Here is a 25,368-nt window from a genome sequence, read left to right as displayed (position 1 = left end):
TCTTCCATAGTAATAGGAACTATTGTACATTGTTATTGGGACTGTAAAAGCCACTGTGGAAAACAGTTTGGTGGTTCCTCAGAAAGTTGAACATAGAATTACCATATGATCTAGAAATCCTACTTCTAGCTATATACCCCAAAGAACTGAAAATAGGAACTCAAACAATGTACTCACATTGATGGACTGTTGTGCATGAATGTTCATAGGGGCATTAATCACATTAATTAAGGTGGAAGCAACCTAAATATTCAGCCACAGGTAAAGGGATAAACAAAATGTGGTGTTTACACACAATGGAATATTAGTCCACTGTAAAAAGGAATGAAGTTCTGATATATGCTACTACATGGATGAACTCTGAAGACATCATTGAGTAAAATAAGTCAGACACAAAAGGACAAAGGTTTTCTGATTTTATTTCTATGATGTAACTAGTATATGCAAATTTATAGAGACAGGAAGTAAATTACAGGTTACCTGCAGCAGGGGACAGAGGGATGGGGAGTTAATGCTTAATGAGTTCAGAATTTCTGTTTGGAGTTAAAAGTTTGTGTAACGGATGGCAACAGTAGTTGCAAAATTATGAATATAATTAATGACACTGAATTGCATAGTTGAAATTTTATGTTATAGATATGTTGTGACAATAAAAATTTTTAAAAGGAACCTGAACACAATTAACGATATCATAAGAGTTTTTAGTACACACTATTGACTGTCTTCTCAATGTACATTCACCCTTTCTTTCTTGATAACAGAATCTTGATTGTACTCACAGTAGCAATGTGCCTGAAATAAGCAGTTTTCTTCCCAGTCTGTCTTGCTGGTAGGAGTTGTTATGACACAATTTTGGCCAATGAAATATAAGTGGAAGTTTACAGCAGTTCAACTTCAGAAGCATTTGCTTTCCTGAAAAAAAAAAAAAAAAAAAGGATGGTATCCATAGCTGGTTAGTCTTTCCTCCTTTTACTCTGTTCCTGCTTCGAAAGCAGGTGTGGGACCTGGAGGTAAGCAGCCATCTGACAACTACAAGAGGTAAATATGACTGTGGAGCAGAAAGCAGGAGAGCTGGAGATGTAAGCTGGGTCCATTGGTGACCTGCCCCAATCTAGCAGTGACTTAGCTCTGAACTGTAATGTGTGTAGGTCAAACCAATCCCAGTTTGAACTCCACTGATTGGATTATCAGTTGCCTATGAATCAGTTTAACTCAATCCAACCTGATACACTAAGGATTTTTTTTTTTTTTTACTATTGTAAAATAAGATAAAATGGCCACTGGAATTGGGTGCTGCCAAGAGAGACCCCTTTCTGAGAAATGGCAGGGATTTTCCAGACAATGAAAATTGTTTACAAAGATAAGATTTGTCATTACTATGTAAGTATATTATGACATACGTATTATTATTGAACTTAATTACATAGTTCAACACAAGGTTTGAGCTAAAGGGAAAAGGAAGTGGAGCAAAAATTCAAAATGTAAAATGCATAGTAAGGACTGATTTCTGAGTCTGAACCAAAAACAGAACCAGAATGTGTAGGCAGACTGAAGGTGAAAGTGGAGAAATATGGGCTGCGCTGTTGAACAAGAGGATAAATGGTACATGGGAAAGGGTAAAGGATGTGGTAATGTGCTTGTCAGTGCTCAAGCAGGGAGTACACTCATCCACTGAGTGTCTGAGTGGGGAGTTGGGTGTAACCATCACTTTGCCTCAATTTGCTGTATAGACCCACTGTAAAGTAAAACTAGGGGCTCTTTAGAAATTCCATCAAGAAGATGAGTTCATGAAAGTCATAATTCTCCCTTATAGGCATCAACGTTGCTCATTGGGACAGTAGAATAATAAATATAAAGGCATTTCAAAAAATGCAAGGTATCCTGTAAATAAAAATTATTTATTTTATTATTGCCTCAGACTAATTGGAAAACAAAAGTTTCTGATCAGATTTGTATTATTTACCTGGAGCTTGAAAAGCTTAATATGTTTATTTTAATTGTTCCCATTTTTATTAGTGCTTTTGAAACACCTCTTCTTAGAGACTTGTGATCACTCAGGAATGCGATTTTCTGAAACATTGTTGAGCCAGGGATGCCTGCATGACTTTATTTATTGATATCGTGTAGAAATCTCACAATATCTGTTTAGATATTTATTTCTGATGTATAAGTTTAGAATTTCATGGATCGTCTAAAAATGAAAAACATTGTAAGGCAGAAAGGAACAAATAATTTCCAGGGAACTGTGCATGCTTATTTGACCCTCCTTTTATTTATCACAACTAATCACTTATCTGATGGGTGTGTGTTGTGTGTGAAGCAAAATGCAAATAGAAATGAGGAAAATGGTAATGGAAAAGTTAGGATTATGTAATAGTATATTTTTGAAATATGGGAATTTTAATGAAAGAAACACTGGATGTGAGAATATATGTGTATATATAGCTGCATACATATTTTATACTTCTGTGTGTATGTGTGTATATATATACATATATATATATGTGTATATATATATTTCAAGCCTGACAGCTTTTGATCATTAGTAATCTGGATGAACTTTAGCAAGTCGATCAATCTCTCTAAGCTCATTTTTTCTCATCAGTATGTAAACAGTTCCCATAAAACTCCACCTTCTTTGCCAGCTCTCTTTAAGGTCAGTTAAAGAAATTTTATTTAGATGTGTTAGATCAATAGCCTCATCTGCCAAGTACAGAGCTGAGCTCACTTCCTTCTAGTGCCTTGAAGAAGAATCTATGATAATTGAGTTAGTTTTGTTCTGGCTGCATGGCTTGCCATCTTTTTGTGCTCTTTTACCTGTGAAGACTCTGTTTTAAACTGGTCTGCTCTTGAAGATCTTCTCCATTCCATCTGTCTTCAAACCATCTCTGTGGAGAGCCGCCTCCCGGGTCTGGCCTAGTGGACACGCTGCGGCCTGCTCTAGAGTTCCCCCCGCCCATCGAGTGAGTCAAGATGGCGCCCGCATCCTGTTTCCGCGTATGACGCACGCGCCCACCAACCCTATCTTCCAATCACCTCTGTATACGTGGCACTAACCTATTGGGTTTGGGCACAGTATATAAGAGGTTACCCGGACAGGGTGGGGGGAGACGACCCATAGGGAGCCGTACCTGACGGCCGCATAGAGGTTGTTCCCCCGCGGGGTATTCTGTCCCGCGCGGAATTTGTAACAGAGCTTGCAAGCTTAGCTCCAGTAAAGGTCTGTGCTCACAACTGCAGCGTGTCTCGAACCCGTGTCTGTCACTTGAGTCGGTTTGTCTGCGTCTGTCTCTCTCTCCCTCCTGTTCCCTCCGCCGGCCGGGGACCAGAAGCTGAGCGAGACGGCGCCGGACACATCTCCTGCCCAGGCAGCTGCCTATGGCTGCCGACAATTGCCAGCCTCCCAGTGGTCCTCTGAAATTTTCAGGATGAGGTGAGGTTTTACCTCTGATTATACCTCCTGGAATTTTAACATGGCTGTAAATCCTTGCTATCTGCCCTCACATAGCTGATGGTTATTTTTCTTTCTGGTTAGAAGAGAAATGAATATATTCCACCTCTTTTGCAAAGCCTTGTTGGGAAGGAAATCAAGAAATCAGATATTTGAGCCCAGAGAGATGCAGTCATTTCATGTTTTCTTTTGTTTGTCTACTTCTCAATTTGGAGATGCTCAGCAGGGCCAGTGGGGTGAAAGTGGCAGGATTCCTGATGCATAACTAGCTGAGCTCAGCCTCCCCTGCCCTGAGGTTCACTCTACCGCCCCCTCCATACCCAGGGCTGCTGCCAAGTCAGGCATATCCTCAGTGGACTTGTGCTTTCCTCACCATGGCATTTTCCTCCCTGGCTCCATTTATTCATTAAGAGTTTAATGTCTGTTACTGGGCCCATTTTATTTCCCATCTCTTTAAAAATAAACTCTATTTTATAAAGGAACCCCCAAATGTTGAGTCAGTTACTTCCTTCTCAGGGGGCCACTGAACCCCATGTAATCAGGTCGCATAGCTGAGCCCCATTGAAAGAGCCCTGAGCATGAACTGATATTCCAAGAACTTCACTCATCATAGAGAATTGAAGCTTTCTTGGGGAAGTAGGAATAGGAGGTGTTGCCTATTTAGTAATACCAAAAGCCTGAATCTCATCTCAGCTTTGGCCAGGATATTGTGTTACATGTAAAATGAATATATAGTTACTAGGATAAATAAAGCATGTATAATGTGCCAAACAAACTTAAGGCATTTTGATGTACCTATACATTTAAGAGAATAAAAAATTTGTGCTTGAATGGCCAAATACCCTAGTAACGGGTATATTCAGCCAAGGAAAGAATATTTAGGATATTGGGGGTGAGTGAGATGAGATGTTTATAATGTTAAGAGTCAAGTGCAATGGAATAATAAGTCATTAGAGCCTAACGAGGCTCTTGGATACTTATCAAGCCTAAACTCTTAAAGAAATCAAATAGTTCTTATACTACCGTACAGCTGATTAATGGTATAATAGTAAGTGATACTACGTATCTTAATGTGACACTCCCTTTTTCCCATTCTTCATTCTACCTGTATATTGTGGTAGCTGATTACCTTCTGTCTGTCATGAGAGCGACTACCTGTCAGGCTGTTCTTCTGCTGCCTTCAAATACCCAGATTCTAGTCAAAGAACATTTGCTATCACATAACACTGACCACTTCTCACCTCTATGAAATCCCCTCTGAAATAGCCACTGACAGGGCTCCCTGCCTCCATACTTCCTCCTCACATCTATTCTCAATATAAAGCCCAGATGATTCTTTGAAAACCTAAGTCATGCCATGTCACCATTCTCCTCAAACCCCACATGGCTTCTCGTCTCAGATTCCTCTAGACACACACAATTCATTGATGTTCCTTCAAGTAGACTTCCGTCCCACCATCTCATACTACTGTGCTGTGCAGCGAGCTCTTTACCTAGATATCTTCACACAATACCATTTCAGTGTAAGTAGTTCCTTGTTCAAATCTTACCTTATTAAAGCAAATTTCTCCAATAAATGCTTCTACAATAATACTCCCCTTTGGTGACTCTTCATTCCATCTTTTTTTTTCTTCATGGATGGCATTGTACTTTCTAATTACCTGCTTCACTGAACTAGAATAAAAGCGCCTTGTAAACAGAGATGTATCTAATGTGTTCCCTGCTCTATCCCCAGTGCTTAAAATGATGCCTGGTACATAGTATACTCTCCAATAAGTATTTGTACATAAATTGGTGACTTCGTTGGCTCAGTCTAAGCCATTGAGTGACCCTAATTTCTCCTGGGGCCCTCCATTTGGGTAATCTTTCCAAAATCTTCAATAAGGTGGTGATAACTAATTATTCTTTGCACAATCATGCAATAAATGAAAAGGAAAGGTGACACAAATTTTTATGCCTAACAATTTTTTTTTGCAGTTGGAGAAAAGGAGATTAGACCTGGGAATCAAAGTGAATGTTAATGTACTTCCTGAAATCATGATGCAAAAGGGCTTCTTCCTTTAAGTGGCATTATCTCACGGGCAGAGTGTTAAGCCTTCTATGCCTATTTTAATGCCAGCCATGTTATGACCGCCTCATGTTTGTGACAACCTGGGATTGGTGGTGGAAGGATGAGAATAACTCAGACCCTATTCCCAAGGAGTCCATCATCTTAGTGTGGGACATTGGCATATGAATAACCTATTAGAACCATATTAGAATATGCAAAGGTGGCCAGTAGGATATTGGAGATATCTATGTGAAGTGATATCGTTTTGATGAGAAAACCTGGAACTCCAAAACCAATGGCATCTTTACAAAAGGCTTAATAGTGCAGAGGTAATACAAAGAGTCTCAAAAATGAGTTCGGGAGTAGGCATTAGGGAATAGGCATTATTCATGTCAGCACCTATTTTCCATGTTCGACATTTAAATGTCTCTTATTTCATCCAATTACATTATCACGCTCTATCTTTCTTTGCAGATGATATTTTTTTCTTTGAAGATATTATTTCTGTGTTTTTCAAGATGACCCTACTGTTTTATTTTGGGAAAACTAACAAGAACATGGAGGAATATCCAGCTGGGATCCATATTTATGATTAGCACTTAAACTGAATATTTCCAAACTGAAACTTACTCATTTTATAGTTTTCCAGATTATATTTAAAGTTGTGGCATTATATAAGAAGTGCATTATCTTCTTTACAAAAAAAGACATTTCTAAACGTTTTCTATCAGTATTAATCATTGTAGCCACATGGCATAGATTTTTAAGGGGAGAAATCTTAAGATGTTAACTCTGCTGGCTAGCTATGAAACAGTAAAAAAATTACCTCTGAATAGTGAAACAAGAATTTTTTCATTACCAGGATACAGTTGGATATAATGAAAAAGAATTGTAATATTCTAGAGCTGAAAGGGCTCTCAGTGGCGTTTTTCTTCAGCCTCCACATTTAAGAAGGAAAAAAAAGTCAGATATTGGCATAGTGATAATGTACGTGTGTTCCAGAAAATACTTTTTTTCTTCTTTTTTTTGCATGGACAGGCACCAGGAATCAAACCCAGGTCTCTGGCATGGCAGGCCAGAACTCTGTCTGCTGAGCCACTGTGGCCCTCCCCAGAAGAAATTTTAATGCCAGTAATTAGTAAGTTAGTCTTCTGAGAATCCCTGGAAAGGTATAACCTAAGCAGCTGTGAGTTATATATGTCTGCACTGAAAATTCCAGAATTGTATAAAGGATAAGAAAAGCAAATGAGGTCCTGTCACTAAAACCAATTTCTTATACAATTCCCTTTATCTCATTTTAATTTTTTTCCAGGAAGATGCTGGCTGCCATCATTTCCTGATGTGACAGATCTTCCCTTCTTTGTTCTGTTCCATAACAGCTTTGGGGAGGCTTAGTCACAGCGCTAAGAACTCGGCATCATCTGTCAGATATTGTATTATCTGTTCCTGAATCAATCATTTGTAGAGCCTCTGCGGTCTTTTTTTCCAACTATTCTATCTTGAATATGTAAAATAGTCTACAAGATGCCTCTTTTTAAATTTTTCTTTAGGTTACAGAAAATTTTTTCTCTGCTTAACTTCTGAAGGTCTTGTGGGAATTAAAGCATCTGTATTTCTAGTAACACAGGAGTGTAATCTATAATAGTAATAACTGCTGCTTATTGAACACCTGGTTCATGCTTACTTCCATGTTAGGTGCTTAATATTAATTCTCTCTATCCTTATTTTAAAATGTAAGTAAGTATTATTGTCTCTGAATTACAGATTAATAAAAGGAAGCTCAGAATAGTTACATAACTTACCATGGCAGCATGGTTAGCAAATCTTGAGTTAGGATTCTAGCCTAGTATATCTGGCTCAAATACATTTTGTTTTCCACTATAATTTACGCATTTTCTTGTTATGTTATTAGCAAAACCAAGAACAGCAAGAAATTCATCGAAAATAATGATAGCTTCCATATGAAGAGAGCTACCATGTGCCAAGCACTGTGTCTTACCTGCATCCTCACAAATCTGATTTGTCACATGTACATGTGATCAGAATATGGGTCATGCTTGATACAGTATCTCAGAGATTCAGTGAGCAGTGCCTAATGAGATCCCTGAATCCTGGCATTCTAAGTGCCTTCTAGACACATTATCTCAAACCAGGAACTATCAGGCCCTGTTCTACCATTTAACTGCTTCCATTGCACCTACACTTGGCTGCTTCTATTTCCCCAGAATATGGCATATTCTTTTATGGCTTTGTACCCCTTTTGCTCTATATTGTCTGTGTCATTCTTTTCTTAAAAGCCTCTTATCCTTTCTTCCTTCAAATCAAAGTCTTATCCTTGGTCAAATTTCCATGATAAGCCATTCTCAGTATGGAATCATCTTTCCTTTCCTCTTGTTCACAATAGTGCTTGTATCGTACTTGTCTACCAATGTAATATTATTGAACTCATACTTTTAAAATTATTTTATTGTAAGTATATGTACAAATATACATACATACTCTTCTCACCTTTGTTGTATTATAGGATAAGAGCCGTATGTCCTTTTAAAAATGATAGTACCTTTTCTGATTACAAGGTAAATATGTTGTGATAGTTAATTTCATGTGCCAACTTGACTAGGTATCTCAAATAAGTTAAGTTGGATTTTAAATTTGGGTTTGGGTGAATGTCAGGTACAACATTGTGAAACCAAGACCATAATGCATGAGACAAGTTTGTTACTCACAGGTCCCAGAGAGGGAGAGGTGCCATGAGGGGGTGATGGGAAGTGCGGTAGCTCAGGTGGCTCACCCAGCAGGTAGAGAAAACACACAAGTAGAGCAAGAAGGCCCAGGGGCTTGTGCCTTTACTGTGGTCCACTGATGGAGGTTATTAGATTTCCTGTGGGAGTCAATGACTGGCCAGTTTTAAAGCAAATGAATTCAAAAAGTAAAGGGACGGGGGTTCTGTGGGGGTGAGCTTATCATTTGGGACCAGCTGTGGATTTTGGAGAGGTGTGTGGGTGATGTGAGTGGTGGCCACACATATGGTTTTGAGCTCCAGGGGGAGTTTATGGCTCCACCCTAGAAAGCTGATCATTAACTAGGCCAAAGGTCAGTGTTGAGGCAAGGTTCTTAACTCGAGATGGATGGTGAGGCAGCACTCAACAGTTTTGATAGTTATGGCACTAGGTTTGGTGTCCAGTTGTTTGGTCAAGCAAGCACTGGTCTGATTGTTACTGTGAGGCTATTTCAAGGATTTAAATCCCCTGCAAGTTGATTGCATCTATGACTGATTTTATCTACAGTTAACAGAGGCCTTGCCTAAAGCAGGTAGTCTCCTCATCCAATCTATGGGGGACCTTAAACCAGAAGTGATGATTTCAGCAGTCAGGAAGAATTTCTATCTTTATGTCAGTCAGTCAGCTTCTCCTGGGGGAATTCAGCAATACCTTTGTCAGAGTTTCCCACTTAGGACATGTCCTGTGGAATTTGGACTTGCAGTCCCATGGTCACGTGAGCCAATTCCTATAATAAATCTCTTAATATCTGCATATCATGAGGGTTCTGTTTCTCTAGAGAACCTTGAATCATTTTTCTATCAGAAAATTTTGAAAATTCAGAAATATATAAAAAAGCTTAACACTGAAATAAAGCTACTAATACTAAATTATCAGATTCCTTTATAATCTTTTTTGGCAATAAAATAGATATTATACAATTCTTATTAATCTTTATCAGTTTTTAATGCAACTTTTAAATTGATTCTGTTAATGTAGCTAAAATTCTTAAGAAACATTTCATTGAGATGGTGAACATGGTAGTACACATGGCTAAAGAAAATAGAAATGCATAAATACTTTTGGGGGAACATTTTGCAATAAACTTCAAGATTATTCAAAGTCATTCCATATGACTAATTCATTCAACAACTAGTTACCATAAGAAAATAATCAGCATTGCAGAAAATGATCCATGCTGAAGGAAACACTTTGCAGTTGTATTTTCAACAGTGACAAATTCTAACAGCCAAAAATGCCTAAATGGGAAATTATTAGATAATGGATATATTTGAATGCTTCTGCAACTCTAACAATGATGATAATAATCATAATTATTTTAGTCAACATCCATTATTTTATAATTCCAAAAACAAGACGATTTTATTTTTAAAATAAGCAAATGTAATAATGACTCCCTGTGTACTACCTTATTTTCTGGTTTTATTCTTGACAAGGCCAAGCATCATTCCATGTATTTAGCCAATATGCAATCAATAAAAGTATTAAATAAGTCATTTTATTACTTCAATGTGAAGATCAAAAATTTTTAAATTCTGGTCACTGCATTTCAATAGTTCACATTATTTATTCTGTGAGATAGTCTTTCACTGAACATTTATTAGTCAACAATTTTAAACATTAACAATTATAGGGGTGATGCTGAAGCCACAGCCCTAAGCTCTACAGAGTTGTAAAATATTAAGTAATAGTTATGCATTTAGCAAATATCTGTCTGCCTAATGTTTTTTAACTTTTTTATTGTTTAGTATAACATATATACAAGCAAGGAAATAAAAAAGCAATAGTTTTCAAAGCACTCTTCAACAAGTAGTTACAGAGTTTGTCCTGGGCTACCATACCATCATCTGAGATTTTTCCTTCTAGCCGCTCCAGAACATTGGAGGCTAGAAGGAATAAATATTTTTTTATCATCACAGTCAACTTTTTTGCATGTGAAAAATAATGTATATACAAAAAAGTAATAAATTTCAAAGCACATCACCACAATAATTTGTAGAACATATTTCAGAGTCTGACACGCCTACCTGTATTTTAACAATCAAATGTAAGTAACAAACGAACCACACTAATAATATGGCTCGATAATATGAGGAAATAAAGAGTATGGGAGGATTAGGGTTTTCTTTATTTTTATCTCCTGGAATAATGAAAATGTTCTATATTTGATCGTGGAGCTATACGTACAACCATGTGATGATACTATGAACCGATGATTGTATACATCCAAACGAACCATTTGGATGGTTTCTATGCTGTGTGAATACATCTCAATAAAATTGCATTAAAATGTAAGTTTACTGTATTCCTTTTATTTTCCTTCTTTCTGTTGCATTATTGTAATTAAATGGTAAAAAGTCAAGAAAATCCCATTTGATTAAAAGCAATAGGAAATTCTCTCTAGAGATTTGTTTTAAATGTCCACGTGAATGTACTCTATCCACAGGTGATTTTCCTTTATAAACACTGGAATAAGCTATAATCATTGCTAGTATTTGTGTTTTATTATCATCAACATATATTTAAGAGCTCAGATGTGAATCATACCAAGAATACCAAAAACATCATATATATACACAATGTACATTTTGAAGCCCCAACAATTTGAATATTTTATCTTTCTATACAGATACTGTTTACAAAGTTTCCTGATTCAGCTTGGGTGGTTATAAAATAAAGTCATATGAATTCATTAGGTTATAAGATTCCAAAACCACTAAATATTTGTCTATTTAATTCTCCTTCCTGTGAGTTCATGCTTACCAAGTGACATTCTATGTATAATTTGCTTTTTTTTAAAAAAAGCAATTTTATTGAGATATATTCACATACCATAATCACCCAAAGTGTACCATCAATGGTTCACTGCATCATCATATAGTTGTGCATGCATTGCTACAATCAAGTTTTAAACATTTTCATTATGCAAAAAAATAAGAATAAAAATAAAAGTAAAAAATGAGCACCCCAAACCCTCTGTATCCTCCCCCCCCATTATTTACTAATTTTCCTAATTTTTTTTTTTTTTTTACTCAGATGGCCATACACTGGATAAAGGGCATGACAACTATAAGGTTTTCACAATCACACAGACACACTGTAAAAACTATATGGTTGTACAGCCATCTTCAGGAATCAAGCTTACTGAAAAAAAGAAAAAAGAATCAAGCTTACTGGATTACAGTTCAGCAGTTTCAGGTACTCCCTTGTAGATATTCTACTACACTAAAAACTAAAGAGGGATCTCTATATAATGCATAATAATAACCTCCAGAATGACCTCTCCACTCTGTTTGAAATCTTTCAGCCATAGAGTCGTAAGTTTGTTTCATTTCTCTTCCCCCTTTGGTCAAGAAGTTTTTCTCAATCGCACGCTGCCAAGTCCAGCCTCAAAACCAAGTTTAGGATTATGGTTTGGGTTAGGAAAACTGTAGTGTTTTCATTCCAAGTCACGTTTTACTGTATTCAAAGAATGAATGTTAATAGATTTCTAGAGATAAAACTCAATCTCAACTCTAAAATTTGGAAATGCTGTGTTGATTACCTTTGTATATATGTGGGTTATGGTTAGGCTGGGGTTACGTGTAGGAGTATTATTAGTGTTTTCATTCCAAGGCATGTTTTCCTGTGTTCTAGGGAGGAATGTTAACTGAGTTCCAGGAATAAAACCAAGTTTCATCTGTCAATCTTGGTAATGCTGTGTTGATTACCTTTGTACATATGTAGGTTAGGCTTAGGTTTAAGTTTAGGGCAGTGTTAGGAATATTGCTAGTGTTTCCATTACCAGATATGTTTTTCTATAGTCTAGTTACAAATGTTAACTGAGTTCCAGTGATAGAGCCAAGTTTCCTGTGCAAATCATGAATGTGCTGTGCTTTAATTAACTTCCTATATATGAAGGATAGGTTTGCTGTTATGATTAGGAACACCATTTGTGTTTCATTCCAGGACATATTTTCCTGTATTCTAGGTATGGATGTTAATTGGGTTTCAGAGGTAAAACCAAGTTTCATCTGTAAATCTTGGAAAAGCTGTATTTATTACCTTCCTATATACATATAGGATAGGGTTAGGTTTAGGGTAAAGTATAGAAATACTGTTCAATTTTTTTTCATTCCAAGACGTGTTTCCCTATATTCTAGTTATGAATATTAAATAAATTTCAGAGATAAACTATTTCCCCTATAAATCTTCGTAATACTGGGTTGATTAGTTCATATATATGTAGGAAAATTTTAAGATTTGGGTTAGAATAAGGAATACAGTTAGTGTTTTCATTCCAAGATAGGTTTCCCTATATACTACGTACAAACATTAACTGAGTTGCAGTGATAAAAATAAATTTCACCTGTAAATTTTGGAAAAGCTGTGTTGGTCATCTTCATATACATGTAAAATAGGTCTAGGATTTGGGTTAGGATAAGGAAATTTTTTAGTGATTTTATCTCAAGACATGTTTTGCTATAGTCTACTTAACAATTTTAGCTGAATGTTTTTAATGCAATTTTATTGAGATATATTCACAGATGATTCATCTAAGGTATAACATCACAGCTTATAGTATCATTATATAGTTGTGTATTCATCACCACAATCAATTTTTGAACATTTTCATTACTTGAAAACAAAATAGAATGAAAATAAAAAAGAACAGCTAAAGTATCCCATACTCCTTATCCCCCCATTATATTTTGGTCTTTATTTTATTATTCATCTCCCCATACACTGGATAAAGGGAGTGTTAGTCACAAAGTTTTCATAGTCACACAGTCACATAATAAAAGCTATGTAGGCATACAAACAACATCAAGAATCAAGGCTACTGGATTAGAGCTCAATAGTGTTGTGTATGTCCTAAGTTATTCTAAAACACTAGAAACTAAAAAGGCCTATCTATATAATGTGTAAGAAAAACTTCAGAATGACCTGTCAACTCCCAGCTTTTTCCTGGGAGTCATGTCCCATGTGGGCGGGAGGGCAGCCAGATCACCTGTAGAGTTGGCTTGGAGAGAGAGAGGCCCCATCTGAGCAACGAAAGAGTTTCTCTGGGGGTGACTCTTTGGCATAATTTTAAGTAGGCTTCACTTCTCCTTTGTAGGAACAAGTTGCATAAGGGGCAAGGCCCAAGATTGAGGGCTTGGCCTATTAAATTGGTAATACCCAATGCCTGCAAGAATATCAGAATTCCATAGGTGAGGAAGTTTAATATTTCTTTATATTCCCCCAAGTCCCTCAAGGGGCTTTGCAAATGATTTTTTATTTTCTGCCCAAATTACTCTGGCATGTATCAGGGCATCACCCTAACCTGTACAAATCAACAAAATCTCACTCCCTATTGAAGTTTCCATGTAATTATCATGTTCAAATAAACTGATCAGACAAGTAGAATTAGGTAATGTGCTACAGGAAACATACATTTTGCACCAAGTAAATAGCTCTTCGGTCTCACAAAGAAGTTGATGTTAAAACACAGTCAATAGTACCCATTACTCTGTATTCTGATTTACCTTAGTCCTAATCAAATCAGTGTCACGTGTATCTCTAATTGAAGACTGATCTACTTTTCAACTTTTTAAACAGTTGTTGTATGGGGTAGTGCTGACCCTCATAGTTCTCTAACTTTGAGTCTGAGATATGCAAAGTTCCAGAGAACAACCCAAGTTATGTACAAAGAGCTCAGCATTTGGAAATAATGATTACAACTCAGGAATAGATGTGGCTGCTGTAAGAGCTTACAATCTAGGAATGTATACAGTAAATCTTCTGATAATCTGTGCTCTCGGGTTCCATTCTCAAAGTTTGCACGTTATAGTTAGTCCATGTTAATGAGACATCATAAATGTTTGTCTTTTCATTTCTGGCTATTTCATTCAACATTTTATCTTCAAGGTCTGTTCACCTAGTTGCTTGCTTCACAACTTCCTTTCTTCTTGTTACCATTAAATATTCCATTATATGTGCATACCTCAGTTTACCCTTCTGTTCATCAGTTGATGGACATTTAGGCCACCTCCATCCATTGCAAATTGTGAATACTGCTGCCGTGAACACCAGTGTGCAAAGGTACAATCATGCCCCTGCTTTCAGTTCTTCCAAGTATATACTTAATAATGGGGTTGCAGGATCACATGGCAATCTTATGGTTGGCCTACTCTGGAACCACTACATTGCCCTCGAGAGCATCAAAAGTGAATAGGCACCTCTCTTTGTTTTCACATTTTCTCCAGTACTTGTATCTTTCTGTTTATTTTTAAACAGTTTTATTCACATACCATACAATCCATCCTATATAAACAATCAATGATTCCTAGTATAATCACATAGTTATGCCTTCACCACTGTAATCTATATGAGGATAATACTGTTCTTTCCACAAAGAAAGAAGAGGGGAAAAAAGAAAGAAAAAAAAGAAGAGAAAGATATTTAAAAATTTTTTAAAAATAAAATATAAAAGGAGAAAAACCACAATACCAAGAACCCCATTCCCTCTCTTCTGCCCCCTCTTACTGACATTTAGCCTTGGTACATTGCCTTTGTTACATTCTAGAAGCATATTGTAATGTTACTGTTAATTACAGACTCTCATTTGCATTGATTGTGTTTTTTCCAAATACCATCCCATTTTCAACACCTTGCTATGTTGACATTCATTTGTTCTCCCTCATGTAAAAATATTCTTATATTTGTACATTTAATCACCATCATTGACCACTCTAGTTTTTGCTAAGTTACGCAGTCTTGGACTTTATCTTCTGTCTTTCCTACGGGTGTCATACATGTCCCTAGCCTTCCTCTTTCCAGCATACTTGCACTTATCTTTGTTCAGTGTGCTTACACTATTGTGCTACCATCAAATAGTATTGTGCTATTCATTTCTGGATCTTTACAATCAATGCTGTTGTTCATTCTGTACTCCTTTAGCATCAAATCTAGAATCTCTACCCTCTTTCTATCTCCTGATAACTTGTGTTCTCAATTTTAACTCTCAAACTTCACTCTATTAGTGTTAGCTTATATTAATGAGACCATACAGTATTTGTCATTTATGTTCTGGCTAATTTCACTCAGCCTAATGTCCCCAATTTTCCTACATGTTGTTGCATGCCTCGTGACTTCATTCTGTCTTTCCACTGTGTAATATTCCATTATATGTATATGCCACAATTTTTTTATTCACTCTTCCACTGATGAACATTTGGGCTGTTTCCATCTCTTGGCAATCATTAATAATGCTGCTATAACTATCAGTGTGAAAATGTCCATTTGTGTCCCTACCTTCAGTTCCTCCAAATATATACTTAGTAACAGGATTGCTGGATCATATGGCAATTCTAAATTCAGTTTCCTTAGGAACCACAAAACTGCCTTCCAGACTGGTTGCACCATTCTACCTTCCCTCTAATGGTGAATAAGTGTGCCAATTGTCTCTAACATTTGTAATTTTTTGTTTGTTTTTTTATTTTTGGTAATGGCCATTCTAGTAGGTGTGAGACGATATATCATTGTAGTTTTGATTTGCATTTCCCCAATAGCCAGTGAAGTTGAGCATCTTTTCATGTTTTTGAGCCATTTGTATTTCCTCTTTGGAAAAGTGTCTGTCCATGCCCACTTTTTAAATTGGGTTGCTTGTCTTTTTGTTGTTGAGTTGTAAGATTTCTTTATATATTCTGGATATTTAACCCTTATCTGATATGAGGTTTCCAAATACCACCTCCCATTGTGTAGGTCACTGTTTTACTTTCCTATCAGAGTGCTTTGATGTACAAAAGTGTTCAATTTTGAGGAGATCCCATTGATCTATTTCTTCTTTCATTGCTCGTGCTTTGGGTGCAAGGACTAGGAAATCATCTCCTAACACAAGACCTTCACAATATTTCCCTATATTTTCTTCTAACAGTTTTATGTTCTTAGCTCTAATTTTTACGTCTTTGATCCATTTTGAGTTAATTTTTGTATAAAGTATGAGTTAGGGATCCTCTTTCCCTCTTTTCAGATTTGGATATCCAGTTCTCTAAGCACCATTTATTGAAGAGGCTGCTCTGTCCCAATTGAGTTTCCTTGACTGCCTATCAAATAGAAATTGTCCATAGATGAAAAGGTCTATTTCCGAACATTCAATTCTATTCCATTGGTCAGTATATCTATCTTTATGCCAGTATCATACTGTTTTGACCACTGTAGCTTTGTAGTATGCTTTAAAATCAGGTAGTGTGAGACCTCCCATTTCATTCCTCTTTCTGAAGATACTTTTAGCTATTTGGGGCACCCTGCTTTTCCAGATAAATTTTCTGCAAAGTAAATTGTTGGGATTTTAATTGGTATTGCATTGAATCTATAACTCAATTTGGATAGAACTGATATCTTAGCTGTCTTCCAATCCATGAACATGCTATCCTTTCATTTATTTAGGTCTTCTTTGATTTATTTTAGCCATTTCTTGTAGATTTTTTTTATAAGCCTTTTAAGGCCTTGGTTAAATTTATTCCCAAATATTTGATTCTACTGGTTGCTAGTATAAATGGAATTTTTTCTTGATTTCCTCCTCATATCATTTTTAATGTATACAAACAGTATTGATTTTTGCCTGTTGATCTTGTACCCTGCCACTTATTCATTTATAAGCTCTAGTAGCTTTGCTATAGATTTTTCTGGATTTTCTACATATAGTATCATGTCACTGCAAAGAGTGAAAGTTTTACTTCTTCCTTTCCAATTTGGATGTCTTTTATTTCTTTTCTTGCCTGTTGTCTCTAGCTAGAACTTATAGCATAATGTTGTATAACAATGGTGAAAATGGGTATCCTTGTCATGTTTCTGATCATAGAGAGAAGTTTTCAGTCTTTCCCATTGAGTATGATGTTAGCTGTGGGTTTTTTCATTTATTCCCTTTGTCATCTTTAAGAAGTTCCCTTCTATTCCTATCCTTTGAAGTGTTTTCATCAAGAAAGGATGTTGAATTTTGTCATTACCTTTGCTACATCAATAGAGATAGATGATCATGTGGTTTTTCTGCTTTGATTCATTGATGTTGTGTACTATATTGTTTTCCTTGTGTTGAACCAGACTCGTATACCTGGAATAAATCCCCTTGTCATGATGTATTTCTTTTAATGTGCTGTTGGAGTCAATTTGAGAGTATTTTGTTGAGAATTTTTGCATCTATAGTCATTAAAGAGATTGGTGTGTAATTTTCTTTTCTTGTAATGTCTTTGTCTGGCTTTGGGATTAGGTGTATAATTTGCTATTAATGTAACTTCTCTTCAGTGTTAAAAGTGAGTTTTGGTGAAGTTGCTGTGACCATCTACTTGACAGTAATACTTCTTGATTAGCATAATTAGATTGCCATTATGTTGCATGGTTTTATGCAATACCAATGTGTAAATAAATGTTTTCCGAAGATATTTCTATGCTTGTTTACAACTATACCGATTTTATATGAGGAAAAATTACCAGTGGTGCTTTGCCAATTACACAAATCTTGAAATCTTGTTAATATTGTTAAATATTGATAAAGTAAATTGCTACATTTACTTTGATTATCAAAATACCTTTCCTAAAGATTATTTCCATAAATATGTGCTTATGTCCAAACACAGTCTAAAGCATAATGTATTTGTGTAAAACAGTTTACAAAACAATCTATGAAAGTTATAGTATTTCTGAATGAAACATCAGTCACCTATATCCACCAACCTAATTGTCTCTTTCTATGCAATAACATCTTGCTCACATTTTGGTATAACAGTAGAAGCAATGATATATTCTTATATAAGTACTGTCTGGCCCAATGCAGTGCTCTTTTCTGTATTTCATGAGGAAGTTTATAACAGCTGTTCCTTCTAATACAAAATAAAGTTCCAATACCATTCAATATTTAAAGATCAGTAACTTGTCTCAAAATATAATTTTTCCATCACTCTACCTACTGCTAAAGATGGCATCATATATGAATGATAAATATCCTTTAGAAAATATTATGAGCATAGATACAGTAATAAACTCAATGTACAATTTTTTCCAGACTGGAAAATGGTTTGTTATCAAGCATTACAAGACTTTGTTTTAAAATTTTTATGAAGTTTATTTCTAGAGGCATTTTCATTCTATGGGGCTAAGTGATTTTTTTGTTTAATGTTTTTTTCTCTGGATTAAAATGAGTTCTGGTTTAGTTTTATTTTGTCAGAAAGTACAAAAAGAACAATTAAAGTTGGTCTGTATTCCTTATAGTCTACATTTCTCAGTACCCTCAGGTAAAAGAATTAAAAAAAGGCTTAAAAATAAGAAGAATGCTCATGCTGTCATAGGAAGAATGAAAGGCCTCTATCTCTAATTTATCTTCAAAAACTGGAGGAAAAGTGGCGGTGGCAGTCAATAAATTCAATAAATTGCAAAATGTATTGTATTTGTTTCCATTTACTTTCTTTTCCTACTCTGTTTCTTCTGATCTTAATTATGAATTTCATGTTGACAAGTTCTTAGACAACATAAGAAACATAGGTTTCTAATCATCAGACAGAAGATTTGAATTCCATCTCTGCATTTACTAGAACTGTGACTTCACACAAGTTATTTACCAACACTGATTTTGTTTTTTCAAGTGAAAAATATGAAGTTTTGCTTCATAATACAGTAAGATTTTGTGAAAAGTTTGTGTATAGTACTGAAAAAAAGCAGTTATCAATGAATGAATCTTTGGGGGTTGATGAATTTTTTCAGTGGGTGAGAGTCACAATCTAGATTGCAATTAAAAATAATATTTTAGTGATATGTGCTTTTCTAAAATGGAATTTTTGAAAATTAAAGAAAATGATTGCTATCATCAGATGAGCCTTCCATGGGTCAGACATAGCATTAGGAACCTTCTATACTTTTCATCTTTGATATTCATACCAACATCACAGATTAGGAAGCTAATAAAAGTAATTTAAAAAGGATATTTGAGACTCTGTTCTTGGGGTAACCAGCCTTCTACAGTAGATTATCTAGAATATATAGCAAGCCATTCCTTGCTTTTCAGGATTTTGAAATAAATGCAGCCATTGTGATGTGCTGTAGATGCATTTACAGATATACTTAATGGGATTATGAACTGGTTATGTTTAAGTTTATCAGCTCGCTAATTTTTTTTTCTTTTATCTTCCCATCTGGTCTTTGTTCCACATTTCCTCTTTCTCTGGATTTTTTGGATTGATTAATTTTTCAAAATATGTTATCTCATTATTGATATTAATTTAAAAACTGATGAATTCCAAACAAAATCTAGAGATAAGTTAATAGTAATGTATGAAATTTGATTTCTTAATTTGACAAACATGCCATAAAGATGTTACCATTATGGAAACTGAACGAGGGTGAAGAATATATGGCAACTATATGTAGTATCTTTAAGTATTTTTTGTAAATCTAAAATTTTTCCAAAATAAAAAATATATATATTTAAAAGAAATGAAAAGCAAACTAAAGACATTTCCAGATAAGCAAAAATTGAACAAATGTATTGCCAGCACACCTGCGCGAATGGAAATACTAAAAGACCATTCTTTATGCTAAAGGAAAATAATCTCATAGAGAAGAACTGAAATGTAGGAGGGACTAAAAGGTACATAAATAGTAAGTATGTGTGTAAACCTATCTAAATATTCACTGTATAAAAAATTGTATCTTGTGAAGTTAAAATATTTATAGAATTAAAATTAATGCTAACATTAAGTGTGGAAGAGGAGAAAATATTAAAGTATTCTTTGGAGCTAACATTGTTCAAACAATGGTAAAGATGCCAGTTTATATTAGATTCTAATAAGGCAAGGAGACATATTTTAGATTTTAGAATGATTAATATAAAAACATAAGATATTATATCTGAGAAACTAAAAGGGGGGAAATTGAATTTTTAAAATATATTATTAATTTCAAATGAAGTATAAGTGAGGTGAAATGAGTCATAAAATTTATAAGGTTGTGAAATGAATGTGAAAAACTGAACTATGTTAAGTCGTTATAATATATGTAAAAATACTATATATATCAGAGTATGTGCCCAAGTAAAGACCAAGGGCTGTTGGGGTGTCTTTAAAAAAAAAGACTCTACTATATGCTGGTTACAAAATCTATAATTCTGAACAAGTAAAGGTGAAAGGACTGGGGAAGATAGGTCATGAAAATACAAGTCAAAAGAAATACTATACAGCAAAACCAGTATTAGAGCATGTTTTACAATTACAAAAACATCAGGATATATATGGAAAAACACATTTTTATATCCATTAATACTTTAAATATTTAATCTTCATTATCTATTGGGAACTTGTTTTGAGTAAATATATTAAGATTAGAAATAAAAGAGAAAAAATAATCATCTAGAATTATTTTGGAATATACTATTCCTATGTTTCTTAATATAATGGACAAGAGAGTTTTTAAAGTTAGCACTCACATTGAACTTGCTTGAATCAGTTATGGTTTAAGAAATGAGCAGTGGACTGTACATTTATTTAAATAATCATTGATTATTTATTTTTGACCGTTTATTTTTAAAGCAAAATGCAATATAATCTGTGTATTCAATTTCTACAGGCTGTGTTTTAATATTTCACTATTTTCTAGTAGCTAATTTATAGCACGTTTCTTGAAAGTGTTTCCTCTAGGGAACATCATAACTGAGGTTTAGAACAGAAGAAGAGTGGAACAGGCCACATTTCAGCAACTTTTCTCTTTGAGTCTGTCATTCCCAAAAAGGCAACTTCCCAACCTCTGATAATTTTCTCGCTCTCAACAAAAAATTATTTTTTTCATTCCCCTTTACAATCATTTTAGCACTATCAGTAATTATTCTGCCTTTACTATTCATAAACTCTTAACACACAGTTTCCTAAAGTAATGCAGTGTCCCACCATGGATAGAATCCTTATAAGAGACCAAGTTTCGGAGTAGACAGGCAAGGGCATTCTTTAGAGGACATTCTTTAGAGCTAGTTTCTGGCAGAAACAGAATTTGAACCCAATTCTATTTGATTCTATTGAACCCAGGTCTATATGTGATCTAAACTCTGGCTCTTTACATCACACAATACCTCTCCTATGTGGAATGAAAATGCATTCCCTTTAAACATTAACACCCTTTTTAAACCTGACATATTACCAGTATATTAATATAATCAAATAATTTAGTAGCATGATGTTACTTTTTAAATAATTATTATCTAAATATGAATTATCATAATTCAATCAGCATATTATAATATCTCCACGCATCTAACGATATTCTGTAATTAAAGGACACTAAAATTAGAAGAGTGGCTAAGATGCTTCTTTCAGAAACTGCAGGAGGTCAATACCAGTTGCTATTTATCTAAGAGTTTATTTATTGAACCTGTAAGCAACGCTGAAGCTTTGAATAGTATGTATTCGATTCCCTTATGAAATGGGGTGGATTTTGCTACAACTGTGAGTCAGAAAATTATAGTTCTCTATTGCTATTTGCCTAGCAAAGGTTGAGTGACAAGATACCAAACATGTGGAAATTTACCCAAATCCTATGATCCTGGAAACTAGTAATGGATAAAGAAATTCCCTTCCCTTTGTATTCCAAGAAACAGCTTACTATAAAGAACCACCCTACCTCACTAACTTGGATAAGACAAAAGGATGAACCTATTGCTTACCCATTTCAAAGCCAGACATAAACACTTAACATTTCTATCTTTACTTCATGAAAGATTAGTTCAACCATTGCCCCCATTGATCAATGGCATCAAAATGGTTGTCATCTTGACAGAACGTCATTTCCCAAAGATTTTTCTTCTCCCTAGGACCCTGAGATTGGACCCACCCTCATCCTGAGCTGGTATCAGAATGAGAAACAGCTCTTCCTTAACCACCCCTCCCCAAATGGCTGATCACAAAGAATGACATTCCCTGATCAGCTATCTGATCCACGTTCATTCTAACTTTGTTTACTTCTCTCTGTAAAAGAAAACCCTTTTCTGACTAACCTTTGAGTTGCTTACAGACGATAAGTTCCGTATTCCCTCTTTTGCAATGCTCACTCTTCCTCCATTGCAGTAGCCCTTTCCCCTATTTTAATAGCATTTTTAATAAAGGTTCTCCACAACTTGGCAATTTCTATATCATAAAACTCTGATGATAAAATAAGATTAGAAATAAAAACCTAGATTCTGGTCAGTCTTTGAAATATGCTCCTTTCCAGGTATATCCATGTATAACCATAGGGGACATTATATTTTCTAGAAGTTTTTTTATCCACACTAGCAAATTTAATGATGAGAACTAAATGCATTTACTTAAGAAGACATATTTGAGAAAAAAAAATAGTCTTCTTTCATCAGTTTGTCAACCTAAAATTTCAGGTGCCTTATGTAAATCTTAACAAATTTTAACCTTGAATTAAATAATTGAAATTTTCACTTATTTTAAGTAATCTCAAAGAAGTAGATATATTTCTCAGTTTCTAAACCTCCTGAGGAGGCTGAATACCAATAAACAAATCCTTGGAAATCTTTGGATGGATGAAAAATTTAAAATGAAGATTTTCAGTGTGAATGTTAATGTAAATACATTTGGTATAAAATAATTAGTTTTTATATATACCCCCACTCTAAGTTTCTAAGCTGACCTGAATATTGGTTTTAGTTTTGCAAGTAGCTTGTGATAGTACACATCATGACTTTGTTTGCTCAATAAAAAGTGATAGCATAAGAATAATCTGATAGACTTCATCTTTGCGAGAAGGAAGGAAGGTAATATTTATGGAGAGTCTGCAAAGTTCTAGACACTGTTAGTTTCACACATTAGTTTATTTGATTCTCTTCATTTTATGAGGTGATAATATTATGCTCCGGATTACTGGACCATTGAGGTGCAGAGACCTTTGCAACTAGGCTTTCCAACTCGAAGCTAATGGAAGCAGATTGTGAACACAGAACTTCTGGTGGTATGTCTAGGTCTTTTGCCATAGCTTATTTCTAGCTTAGAGATTTACAATTTTTCACAGTGCCTTATGACTAGAAAAGCCAACACTTACTCATGTAAAAATGTGTATAAGGGCAGAAATTCCACAAATTATAGGGGCTAGGGTCAACAATTAAAATTGGATTTTTATTTACTTCAAAGAAATGAGTGTGGAAAGCATGAACATTCTGTAAAGGAGAGCTGCCTCAAATATTAAAGTTATGAAAAGAAGCATGGCTCTCTTTCAAGAGAAATGACTGTCTGGTAATTTATTTGGTTTAAGATTCCACATCAGTCGTAATGTATATAGGTGCATAAGAAAGGAGTATGGCCATTATGGATCATAATGAAAATGTTATCTGTTTGATTACCATAGAAGCTGTTTTTTACTTTATGGAAATCTCTACCTCTTATCAAATTAATTATTTATTAAAATTATTTTACAAAATTTTCCTTCATTAAATAGCAGGCAAAATAATGATACTGGTATAAATCTTTAAAGAGTATAGCTCAAATAAGGGGGGAGTGCTATAATGAGAAGATGGATTTAACCAATGATTGTGACTACTGAATCATTATATTGATATTTCTTGTTACTCTTTAGTATATGAGAACAGCTAGAAGGAATTACCTGAAATTGTGGAACTGTCCCTTACTATGCTTTGACATTTTTCCATAATCCTTGTTAACCTGTACTTTGAAATTTACTTTTTTTAAGTATAGAAAGTTTCAGATTATGGAGTTTGATAATATTAAAGAGAGTTACTATTTATGCATATGTTTACCTGTGTTAGAGTGAAATCATTCTTTGATGTCCTCAAGGAATGGCATTGCCTTTCCTCCAAAACTTGTTCTCTGATGGATTCTCTCTTTTGCAGAACTTGGTATTACATTAAGAAATCATGTTAACTAAATGACATACCTGCTTTTGTCTCAGATTTTTTCTCCTTATAATGTTACTTTGAAGGATTCTTTGATGGACTACAGATAATATTTATAAAAGGTTAAGTTTAGTGCTTAATACATCTTAATACAGTATAATGAGAGAGAAAAGGTCTCTGACATGCAGGACCTACCCTGGCACTTAGAGTAGATCTTGCTGTTCTCTTGCTGAACAAAAACAATTTCACAGAACATCAACATCAGACAAGGCCATTGGGTGGCCATGATGGATCAAGACACAAAGCAACATGCCATGTAACTGGGTCTGAACACAGACAAAATATGAACATTGTCCAAACTGTGAAAAGCCACAATTCCACCCTTCCCAAGCTTATATGCAGTGGCCCAGCTCTCCCAAATGTAACCTTCAGGGACACTGGGGAGCCCACCTTTTTCTCCACCCAACCTTCCAACATCAGGGCTGCCCTGGACTCTCTGACATCTCTTGGGCAAATGCTCAACCCCTCCAGTACAATGGGGTGGCCAGGTTCTCCCCAAACTCAAGGAATGTGCTCCCCCAAGGCACCACAACCCTTCCTAAGCAATGAGGTGGAAGGCCCATCCCTGGCCTTCTGGACAAACTCACCCTCTCCAAGAGCTTGGGTGGGTCTGCTTTCCTGGCCTTAGGTTTCTTCACTTCAGACCTTAGCTTCCATGATTCTGCCTCTGAAGTTATTTTTCCTCCATTTGTACTTTTTTCTGCCCTTTTAGCAGACTGAAAGTGGTTCCATTTATATATATCCCACAATATCTTGTTGGTTTTCTATGCAGTATGCTGGGCTCAAGCCCATCAAACCATAGGACTTTCCACAAATCCTTCCTGGATAACTCCATCTCCAATCCTGGCTTTTTCTGAAATGGCTGACTGGTTTCATGTTTGGTTAAATCCTCATGTGCGGTGCTATTCTCGGATGTCTCCCTTTTTGAAAGCCCAGAATTTTGCAGACCATCAATTCTGGTTTCTTTATACCTAAGAGTTCAGTTCTCAGGTTATCTCTTTTCTGTTGCATTTCATTATCAGTGGCAAGGAGAAATCAGGCTGCAGTTTCCACATTTAATTTGGAAATCTCTCAGCTAAGTATCTGGGTTATTGGCTTTAAATTCTGACTTCATCCAGTAGCAGTACTCAATTTAGCCAAATTATTTTGCATTTAAAACAAGGGTCGCCTTCCTTATTTG

At 35.2% G+C, this 25,368-nt stretch overlaps 1 long non-coding RNA gene across 2 annotated transcripts in view; it reads right to left on the bottom strand.

Annotated features, from left to right (window-relative positions):
* Positions 1-503: 503 nt before the first annotated feature.
* Positions 504-25,368, bottom strand: part of LOC143661493 (uncharacterized) — a 42,905-nt gene continuing 18,040 nt past the window's right edge. For both annotated transcript variants that reach the window (XR_013164635.1, XR_013164634.1), the window contains one exon: positions 504-912. This is a non-coding gene — a long non-coding RNA (uncharacterized LOC143661493). The remainder of the gene's footprint in view (positions 913-25,368) is intronic.

This window comes from Tamandua tetradactyla, chromosome 17 (assembly GCF_023851605.1).
Source record: "Tamandua tetradactyla isolate mTamTet1 chromosome 17, mTamTet1.pri, whole genome shotgun sequence".
NCBI lineage: Eukaryota > Metazoa > Chordata > Mammalia > Pilosa > Myrmecophagidae > Tamandua > Tamandua tetradactyla.
This window is presented reverse-complemented; position numbering and strand designations above follow the sequence as displayed.